This window comes from Manihot esculenta, chromosome 6 (genome assembly GCF_001659605.2).
Source record: "Manihot esculenta cultivar AM560-2 chromosome 6, M.esculenta_v8, whole genome shotgun sequence".
Taxonomy (NCBI): domain Eukaryota; kingdom Viridiplantae; phylum Streptophyta; class Magnoliopsida; order Malpighiales; family Euphorbiaceae; genus Manihot; species Manihot esculenta.
The window spans coordinates 14,852,023-14,863,662 of record NC_035166.2 but is presented as its reverse complement, the minus strand read 5'-3'; positions in this window follow the sequence as shown (position 1 = coordinate 14,863,662).

The window sequence follows — 11,640 nt, the reverse complement described above, 5'->3', positions numbered from 1 at the left end:
ATGAACATGGGGAAGCCCTTGTGCCATATTGCATTCTTCATCTCGTCAGAGGCTTTGAACTCCGCAAGTCGCTCCTCGCAGGCCTCAGCTATCTTAGCCTTCAACTCAGAAGAGTCCTTATAACTTTGGAGACGAGCTTCACAGGCCTGCTCGATCTCTCTTTTCAGCTCTGTCGACTCCTTATACTCCCTTAGTCGCTCCTCACATTCAAACTGGACTCTATCTTTGGCGTGCTTGGCATCCTCGAGCAGGGCTGAACATCTCTTCTTAAGAGCCTCGACCTCCTAGCAGAGATGCTGGTTTTGAAGTCTAGACGCCTCTGCTGCCAGGGCCAGGTCTTTTTCACTATCAGCACGTTTGATCAGCTCTTGCTCGAGGACCACTATCCGAGCTAAGGTTTCATCTCGCTGGGCCATCACAACGTCGTAACGAGTTCGAGCCCCCTCCAAATCCGCCTTCAGCGACTCATGCTGATGCTGGACCTCATCCCTTTGCCTCACGGCCTCATCCCTCTCCTTCCGAGCTTCTTCTAAAGAAGACAGCTGCTCCAAGGCCTCATCACGGCGGACCTCAGCGGCAGCTGCCCTCTTATCAGCCCTCTCCACAGCTTCCCTGGTGTAAGCCAACTCTTCCCGGAGGGTCTTCAAATGTTCCTAGGCTGTAGCCAGGTGACCCCGGGCATCACTAGTTGCAGCCAGGTTTTCTTCAAGGCGCGCCTCCTCTATCCGGCGATCCACCGTGCTCCGGGTGGACTCGTCGCGGGCGTCCACCTCCATAAAGAGGCCTATCAGCTAGCACGGAAAGAAAAACATTAGAATAAAGGACAACAGGATCCAAAAAGAAAAACCCAAAAACAAGAACAGCTTACCATAAGGAGCATCTCCCTAACTGTGTCCCCCAGCTCCTCTTTGGTCCGAGCTTGGAAAGCTACCTGCTCTCGAGTAGAGCTGGCCAAGAGGCCAGTGAGAGCAAGCAGACGAGGATCCAAAGCCTCCGTGACCCCACCAAACAGCCGCTCCCTGATAATTTCCGCGACCACGCTCGTGGGAGACTGATGGGTGATATCCTCTACGTTCAGGATGTCGTTATTAGGGGCAGAGAGCAGGGGAACCACCAGGGTCTTCTCCTTCTCGAGCGGAGGCAAAGCTGGGGCCAGACGTCTGGAGGCCCGAGACTTCTTGGGTACTGGGATAGGAGCTTCAGAGGGAAGAGGACGCTTGCTCAAGATCCTCTCAGCAGCCCCCACGTGGACGTCTGAAGACTCCTCTTGAAGCGAAACGTCCTCAACCGACCTAGGCTCAGCCCCCTCCATAAGGGTGCCCCCGATAACAAGAGCGCCCTCAGTAGCAGCTCCCTGAACACCCTCATCCGCAGGAATGACCTCCAGCTCGCCTTCAGGAGCCTTGCCTTTAGCTAGAGAGGCCTCAAACCTTTCTTCAGGGACACCCTCCAAAGATGTGGCGGCATCCGTCCTCACGTTCCCAGGATCTTCAATCGACCTATCAGTAACCCTGGGAGCCCTCTCAGTCCTCGCAGTAGAGACCTGTTGGGACTTCGTGGCCTGGGAAGACTGAGGAATCGAGCTCGACCTTCTACGGCTGGAGGGCCTGGAGGTCCTGACACCTCGGGAGCTCGGCTTAGGAGCTCGGGAAGAAGCTTGAGCTGGAGCAGCAGGCCAGCCAGCCGACCTGGAGGAAATGACTTCAGCCACCTTCTGGGCAGTCTCTCCCACCGATCGCCCAGCTCGAAGGACATCCAAAGCGGCATTCATGCTCTCCCAAGACAAGGTAAAGTTATTTGAGGGCTTGATTTGGTCCATCTTAACATCGGAAGCTGCAAGGATCCAAAACCAAAACAAGTTAGAACAACCCTCAGTAAACAATCGCAAAGAAGAGGCAAAATAATTAAATGAAATAAAGTACCGGCAGCCCTGCAATCCTGAAGGGTGAACACAAACATACACCTTTCAACATCATACTTCTTGTCAACAGAAGTCAGTCGAAGGAACCCGACCTGCTCGGTAAGGCTTAGCTGGGGCAGGTCGTTGCAGCCTAGAGGGACATCCTCCCAGGAGAGATCCACCTCCCAAGATAGCCCGGAGTCCTTCTTCAGCTCCACCACTACGAACCCCTCCACCCAGCCTTTTATCGAGTCCTTGTGACCCGTAAAGATGGATAGCCCTCACCGAGGGGCAAAATAGTAAAAGCCTTTACTCGCTTTCACTAATCGAAAAAAGGTAACAAATAGACGCGCTGTAGGTGTAAAACCCCAGCTCAGGCAAACTGACTCAAAGGAACACATGAATAGAATGGAGTTGGGAGCCAACATTCGGGAGGTTATCCCAAAATACCGGAAGACCTCAGTAAAAAAGGGAGAAAAAGGAAAGGTAAGACCATATTCTCGTTGTTTGACGAAAAAGACTAGACTAAAGTCCTTTTGAGGTTCGATTAAACCAGAAGGAGGAGGATCAGGAAGAACGATCCTCTCATTACGATAGGAAGCTCGGATGTGGAAGAGAGGGGTATCCAAGTACTCCCGTGAAATGAAGTTTTTTAGAGTAGAATGAGTAATACTGGACTCAAGATCAAAGACGTCAGGAAGCTTAGAGCTATCCATGGGAAAATAAGAAGCGTACCTTGAAAACAATGGGGGCAGGAAGACAGAATGCACAGAGAACAGAGGAAAGGAAAGATTCTGCAAGGGCTAAGAGAATTCAAATTTTGAAATAGTAAAGAAAAGGAGAGAGAAGAAGAGACGTTTTAAGGGAAGCAGTCCTCAGGTCACGCGGTCATAATAAGTCCTCGGCGTTTACCCTCCCATCACCCATGTAATAACTGATGAGAAGGTAAAGGGGCAATTGATGACCGCTGGGTTTCCTTACCCTGGTAAGAGGCCAAGCCCACAGTGACAGGGCCGGCCCAGGACCCATGGAATCCCGTACATGAAAAGATCCAGCCCATTCGTCCTTGAGGTCGGGCTTTTCTCAGAACCCAGCCTTCTCTTCCTGAGCTCGGCCTGGAAGCTTAACAAAGTGAGGATCACTGGCCTAGCCCCGAATTGCTCGGTTAACCCACATGCTAGAAGAGAGAATTAAATAGCCGTTACGCATGGAGCAGATGTCTGATATCTTTGTACGACCGTATCCGTATGGCAGAGACAGGTGGCCCAATGGCAGTGAGGCCATTACACGTCACTGACAGACCAAGAAAAAGAATAAAAGGAGAGGAGCACCCTCCTCTCAGACCAAACTTACTCAACCATTATAAAACCCTATTTTTTGGATCTCAGATTATCAATATCAATACATCGAATTTAAAGCTTACTCAACCATTGTAAAACCCTATTTTCTAGATTTCATATTATCAATTTAATACATCGAATTTAAACTTATTTAATGTATAATTCAGTTCCTTACTTATTACAGTAGACACTCATATCTTAGAGTTGCACGAATGTCAGAATCACAGTGGAGATGAAATCATCCGCATAATATTATTGGTAGATGTGGTTTGAGGTGAGTGCTTAAAGGTAATAATCATCTGATTATCTAATAGTTAGGGGTGAGCATTTTAATATTTATAAATATCAAACCGAATAATTTTTAATCAGAAATCGAATCGAACTGAATCGATCTGATTTAATTAGATTTGATTTGAATTTTTAATAAATTTTTTATTTTTTACACTTTATTTTTAATATTTTAAAATTTAATTAGAATATTTTAATTTTAATATGATCTAATCTCTCATATTATTGAAAATAATATACTATTATCATTAATCAGTTCGGTTCGATTTTTTCAATTTTTTTTAATCAAAATCGAACCAAATTAATATGATTCAAATTTTTAAAATTAAAAATCAAATCAAAATGAATGAAAAATCAAATTAAAATTTTAAATTAATTTAATTTAATTAATTTTTTGAATTTGAACTGAATACTGCTTATTCTAATAATTAGAGCGATTTGTTATATGTTAAATTCCTCCTTTTATAGAAAAGATGCTTCTGTATTTTGAATTTAAAATAATAGAATTTCTTTCAAAAAAATTTAAAAATTAATTAATAAAAAATTACTACTTATTCAAAATTAAAAGAAATTAAAGCTTATTGAAATTTTAGCTTATAAGATAAAGTATCCACCATTCTTTTAAAAAATTTATTAAATAAATAAAATAGTTATTTAAAAATATATCAGGCATCGATTATAAAAATTTGTATCGGTTTCATTTCAAAAAAAACGTTTGTATTGATTTTAATATACTATTAAAATTGAGAATTTAAGATGTTTATCTTTTAGTCATATAGCATAAATATTATTATTTTATTTACTATTACTAATGTTGATATTATTATTATTAGTTTCTTTTGCTTTTGCAGAAATTGAGCTATTTTATTTGTATTTTCTTTAAGATTTTCTCTAACTTTAAGTTTTTAGTTATAGCATTTTATCCGTGTTGTTTCAATTTGTTAATATATTTTAGCTTATAAAAAAATTATAATTAAATATAAAAACTAATTAATTGATTTTGACTTAAATTAGTTAAAATTAATAATATGTTGCTTTTCATATAATAAAAAATAACATTTTCCTCTCGTAACGTGTTTTTTTTTAAATGTATTTATAAAATTTATTAGTGAAATTTATTATTTTAAAAAAATTACAAAGTATATGTAAATATATCAACAATAACAATTTATTAATAATATTTATAAAAATCTCAAATTTTATATTTTAAATATTAATTTATTTATGATTTTTCTTTTTTGATTTAGAGATTTTTTATATTAAAATGATTTTCTCCTTCAGTTTTTTTTAAAAATATGGATGGGAAATATAATTGTAAGTCTATCGTTGGATTTTTTATAAAAAAAAGTTAAAGATATTTTAATTGTAAAAAATGAAAAGTTGAGAATTTTTATGAACATTTTGCTTGATAAAATTGTATAAAAATGCTGACCACATGACAAGTGACGCGTGGATTTTTTATAAGTCTATCGTTGGATTTTTTATAACAAAAAGTTAAAGATATTTTCATGGTAAAAAATGAAAAGTTGAGAATTTTTATGAACATTTTGCTTGATAAAATTGTATAAAAATGCTGACCACATGACAAGTGACGCGTGGATTCCTCACAGGTATAGAAGCGTGCAAGGCAATGAAAAAAAAAAGCGTGAAATACAAAGGGGAAAGATGCAAGTACGAATGGGAAAAAAAAAGATAGTAATTAAAGGAAATTTATTATATAGTAAGAAAAATTATTTAAAATATATTAATTATTAAAAAATTTAAAATACTTTTAATTTGAAAATTTAATTAATATATATTTTTATCAAATTAAAAACTTAATCAATAAATTTTTATATGTACAGAGATTAAATAATAAAATATTATTAAAATAAAAAAAAATAACTAATTAATCTAAAAAAACATTTTGATATTTCTAAAAATTAATTTCAAAAAGAGAAGAATGTATTTTTCACATGGAAGCACGTGAATGAGAGTCTCGGCTGCGGTGGCAGGGGACAGTACACTCCGTTTTTCCCGGAGCTGAGGTCGCTTGGTCGGGAATGTCTCTCATCGGACATTTCGATTTGTATCTTAATCGTCAACTTATGTGGAACGGAACTACCCTCATCGTGCTCCTCTCAACTTGTCTACTTAGAATTTGGCTTTGTCTCCGTTATAATATTATACTATTAAATCATTATAAAATTTATTGGGTTTATAATTAAAACAATGCAAATTAATTGTTTTATATGAATTTAGGGTGATTGTGAAAGAATTTACAGAACTAGTATTAGTTTAAGAAAATCGAAAAGGTATTTATTGCATAAAATAATAATAATTATATTAATTTTAAAAATATAAATTAAATTAAAAAAAAGGAAAAATTTTAATTTTTATTCAATAGACCATTTTAAAATTTAAAGAATATATATTATTGAATTATTAGAATGTAACTTTTCCTTTTAGATGTGGCAACCAGGTGGCTTAAAATGGGTAACTGTTAACCCATGATAGTGTGAATTCTCGTGGTGGAAGTTATGCTGGTGTAATACCCGGCTAGATTCCGGCATCGGAATCCCTACCTTCCGGCGGAATCTCCGTTGGAATATGGAATGTTGATGGTGCCAGAGTCTTCTAGAGGGGTAAAATGTGATTTTTAAAATGATTTTTACTGATTTCATGGTTTTAAATGAAAAAGAAGTGAGTCTTGAAAAGAAAAGACCAAGGAGGTTTTTGCCAGGTTCGACCGCCGAAAGTGAAGTTCGGCCGCCGAACATGAGTTGATTTTGGGAGCGCTTTTGGCCTCCGAAAGCTATGTTTGAGCAAACCAGGTTCGGCCGCCGAACCTCAAGTTCGGCCGCCGAACATGGGGGGGTTTTGCATGCACGTTAGGCCGCCGAAGGAGGTTTGGCTGGCCACCTATAAAAGCCCCTCAGACCGAAAATGGGCGAGATTTCTCCCCATTCTCGAGCTCAGGTGTGTTCATGTCCTCCTCTAGTCGTTTTCTTGCTTTTTCTTCAAATCCTTCACGTTTTATAAACTACATGGTTGTTTTGAAGAGTTTTAAAGCTTGGATCAAGGTTTGGAGAGCTTGGAGACTTCAAGAGTTTGGGTTCTCCACATCTCAAGCTTTGGGTCGCACTAACCCTCGATCTTCAAGAGGTAAGTGTGGATCTATGCTTCCTTTTACGTTTCATGAAGTTTTAAGTGAGTTTTAAGAGGTTTTGATGGTTGAGCATGGGTAGAAATGCATGTTAGGGTTTATGTGGGTTTTATGCCCAATGTATGAAAATGTATGTTCATGTGATGTTTGTGTTGGGGTTTAGGTCAGTTTTCAAGCCCCTTGAGCATATGGGAGAGAGTATGCATGATTGGGAGAGAGTATGTGAGGTTTGGTTTGTTTTGATGGTTTTGGCCTATGTGGGTCATAAACTATCAATGTATGTTTTAGATGTTGTTTTTGGGAGTTTAAGCTTGTTTGAACTCCTTTGTGCATGGTTAAGGATGTATGCATGTGTTTGAGAAGTTGGATGCTTGTTTTGGGGTGTATGGAAGGTTTGGGAGGCTTAAAATGCACAAGGGCTGAGTTCTGGATGAACTCAGGTTCGGCCGCCGAAGGTGGTTTCGGCCGCTGAACCTGCCTGAGGATGCAGGGATTGGCCGCCTAACCTTGCCCCCGAAAGTTGAGTTTTGGCTTGAAAGCAGACTTTCGGCCGCCGAAGGTAATGTTCGGCCGCCGAAAGTGCCTGACTTTCGTCTCTGGAGAGAAGGTTCGGCCGCCGAAGGTGCTCCCGAACCTGCCTGGCTTTCGTCTCTGTCTGGGACTTTCGGCCGCCGAAGGTGCCACCGAAAGTGCCCTGTCCAGCCCTTTCATGGGTGTTTTCTATGCATGTTTAAGTGATGCTTTAAGGGGTTTTTGGGTAGTTGTTTATGAGTTGTTTAGAGTATGTTTGGCACCTCACTGGAGTCCATCTATGTAGGATCGGACCCGAGGAACCAAGGTGCTTAGCAGTGTTAGCTGCTTCAGAGTTAGTCCAGAGCTAGCCAGAGGTGAGTGGAACTAACCCTTATGTTTTAAATCAAATGTTTTCAGCATGTTCAAGCATGTTCATGCATCATGAATACCATGTTATGCAATAGGTTGTTTGCATTAGAATTCACGAATATGATGCATTGCATAATACGATGACAATGATGTAGATGGATACTGAATGATCCTCTAGCCCTCAGTATGTTATGATATGATATAGAATGATATGATATGGCATGTACGATATGATATGAGATGAGAAGTCCAGGTGTGGCCGTATCGCCCCTGGCATAGAGCATGAGAAGTCCAGGTGTGGCCGTATCGCCCCTGGCATAGAGCATTTGAAGTCCAGGCGTGGCCGTATCGCCCCTGGCATAGAGTATTGTTGACTTGTTATGGTACGAGATTTATATGTAGAGGGCTATTGGTGACAGATTCATCCTTGAGGTGACATATTTGTGATGTGACGCATTCCATGATAGCATATGTTAAAATGAACTGTTTTCTTTTATGGTTTCTGCTCACTGGGCTTTTTAGCTCACCCCTCTCCCCTAACCCCAGGTTTGCAGGGTCAGAGATAGTCAGGAGATCAGTAGGTTACGTCCATGGTCATGTTTATGTAATAGAATAGTAGTGGACATGATGTAATGTAAGGCTATGTATTTGTTGTAAAAAGAGTTGTATTGCATAATGATATTATGTTATATGTTCAGAGTTATAGTATTGTGCTTGGCCCGAGTTGGATAATCCCGTTGTACATGAGTTTTATTTTATGTTGTTACATGTGATGGACCGAGTTTGACATAGGGTATGCTGACCCTAGGGGTTCTATGAGTTCAGTCATAGTGCATACACAGGTCAAACTGGTTAAAGGTAAAGTTTTAAATGTTTTATGGATATGTTTGATCATGTTTGGGATTATACCAGCTGTACAGGATGCATAGTAGGCTTGCTACGGGTCCCGGCGGCCTTATGCCGATCTGGATCCTAGCGCCGATAGCGGTCCGGATTTTCGGGTCGTTACAGAATGGTATCAGAGCCCTAGGTTCACATGGTCGGACCTATAGTGTGTCGGGCTCATAGAGGTTATAGTAGGGCAAGCACAATAGGAAGATCATGTCCACTAGGATAGGATATGGAGTCCTGTCTTGTATGATGATGTGAAATGCCATGATGATGAGCATGTGCATTAATGCTATGATATGTATGTGATGCAGGTTCATGTGTTTCCACATGAACCGTATGATGCTAATGTTTATGTGCTATGTTATGCTTTCAGAAGTCGAGATGAGAGGAACTCGTCGATCTGCGAGATTGACTGGAGCTCCGCCAGAGAATGAGGGCATGGATGCCCATTCCCCTGCTCTGCAGAGGGCAAGATCTTGTAGGACGATCAGGGAAAGTACATCAAGGGACCCTAGAAGGTCTTTTGATGCAGGTCGGAGGAGATCAGTTCATGAAGTTATGTCAGCGGATGTGATGGAAACAGAGGAGGATAACCAGAGAAGAGATAGTAGTTTGGGCATGAGTATGTCAGTAGAGGATATGGGAGAGTCCCAAGGAGGCACTCAGGCCTCGGGCTTTGTTCCACCACAGTATCCACCCTACCCGCAAGGGCCAGGGTACCCGATGGGAGGTACATCGGATTTCTTTAGCCATAACCCATATCCCACCTTTATGCCCTATCCTCCCTTTTACCCACAGTACCCCATGTTTCCATCCTCACCCTTTTTCCCAGGTCCAGCAAACCCTAACCCAGGGGATGCTATACCTCCTCCACCAGCAGAACCAATAGTCCCTGATGTCCGGATACCCAAACCTGGTTCATCAGTTGGGGGTAAAGTAAAGATGACAGATTACCTCAAGTTGGATGCCCCCAAGTTCGAAGCAGGCGATGACCCTTTTGAGTATCTCAGAACGGTAAAGATGATAACAGATGAACTAGGAGCAAGTGACAGTAGAGCCATTCAGATGGCAGGGTTCACATTGAAATGCAAGAAGGCAAGGGAGTGGTTCAAAAACTATATGAACCCAAGGTTGAAGAGCTTATCCTGGGAGCAGTTTGCCAACGAGTTTGCAGGATGGGCTTTTCCGGATAGTTCCAGAGAACTGAAGATGATTGAGTTTGAGCAGCTAAGGCAGACGGAAGAGATGAGTGTGGAGGAGTTTACGGACAGGTTCCTGGAGCTGTTGCCGTTTGCAGGACAAGGTCTTGACACAGACCTGAAGAAGTCTAGGAGATATGTTATGAAGCTTCACTCCAGGTATTCCTCGTTGGTTCAATCAGCAGAAAGGGAGAGCTTCCATGCTATAGTGGATATGGCGCGGAGAATGGAGGCTAGTGCCATTGTCCAAGGGACAGTTAAACAGTATGTGGCACAGTCTTCGGGTTCCAAACTCCCGGGGACAAGTGAGGTTAATCTCTCCCCTCTAAGCGAGGCTATCACAAAGAGTAAGAAGGGAGACAGAGGTCTCAGAAGATCAAAGAAGAACAAGTTCTGGAATCGGATAAAGTCTGGTCTGGGATTAGGAGATGGCTCGAGCTCAAGCACAGAGGTTGCAGAGTGTACGAGGTGCGGTAGACCGCACAAGGGAGTCTGTCGGTTTGGGACTACAGCATGTTACAGATGCGGCCAGGAGGGGCACATAGCTCGGGAGTGCCCTAAGGCAGCTTTTATGACACCGTCCCATCAGACAACTCCAGGCAGTATGGCACAGCCATCAGCTCCAGTCATGTTTCAGGGCAGTGGTAGAGGCGGAGACAGGGGGACAGCCCCTTCTTCAGCAGGTTCCCGTGGGGAAGGTCCATCAGCTCCAGCGCGGATCTTCGCCATGACTCAGCAGGAGGCTAACACATCGAACCCGATGGGATCAGGTAATCTCACTCCGGTATGTTCTGATGTGTCTGTTTTATGAACCCTGATGTTTCTCTTTTCTTTGTTTGTTTGTGATAGCTTATGGGTTAGAGTATCCCCTTGGGGTCAGTGCACCCAAGTGTGATCCATCTGTGGCAGAGTCAGTCTGCCGGTATAGTCAGAGCATGTGTTGTGAGTAGATGCCTTCCAGCTGACCTAGCGGTTCTAGATTTGACTGTTTGACGTCATTCTAGGGTTGGATTGGTTCTTCTACTAGCGGTACTACCTAGTCGGCAGAGACAAGGTAGTCAGGTTCCGAGGTAAGGATGGATCAGAGGTAGTCCTTAGAGGGGACAGAATAGGGATACCTAGAGGTTCAGTATCAACCCTATAGGCTCGTAGGTTGTTCAGGAAAAGTTGTCAGGGATCCCAGCTCTTTTGAGAGAGTATAGCAGTCGGGTCAGGGAGCCGCCTCAGTGCCCTTTGTTAGAGAGTTTAGATGTTTCCCCAGACGAGTTCCCAGGACTACCACCTGTCAGGGAGGTAGAGTTTAAAAATAGAAGTAATGTATGGAATTGGGCCAATCTCTATCCCTCCCCACAGGATGGTGTCAACAGAGTTTAAAGAGTTATAAGGATCAGTTGTAAGAGTTGGTAGTTAAGGGTTCCCATCTGACTGAGCACTTCACCTTGGGGTGTTCCAGTAGTATTATGAGGATGAAGGATGGATCCCTAGGACTTTGTATCGACTACAAGTCGTTGAGCAAAGTCACTACCCAGAACAAGTATTTGTTACCTTGGATCGACGATCTATTTTAAGCCAGCTAGCAGGAGCTGGTTGCCTTTCCAAGATAGATCTGAAGTCTAGGTACCATCAGTTAAGATCAAGGAAGAAGATGTACTGAGAACAGTGTTTAGAACCAGATATGGGCACTATGAGTTCCTAGGAATGTCGTTCGGGTTAATGAACGCCCCTACATCATTCATGGATCTCATAAGCAGAGTTTTAGTCGGTTTCTGGATCACTCCGTTATTGTCTTCATTGACGGTATCTCGGCGAATTTCAGAAATGCAGAAGAGTATGCCCATCATCTGAAATCAGGATTGCAGATCTTGAGAGAACATGGCTTGGATGCCTAGTTCTCCAATGTGAGTTCTGGTCGAGGAGCATATCCTTCTTGGGTCATATGTGTCGGAGAAAGGAGAGTGAAGTAGACCTGAGAAAGTTGAAGTTGTAGCCGACTGG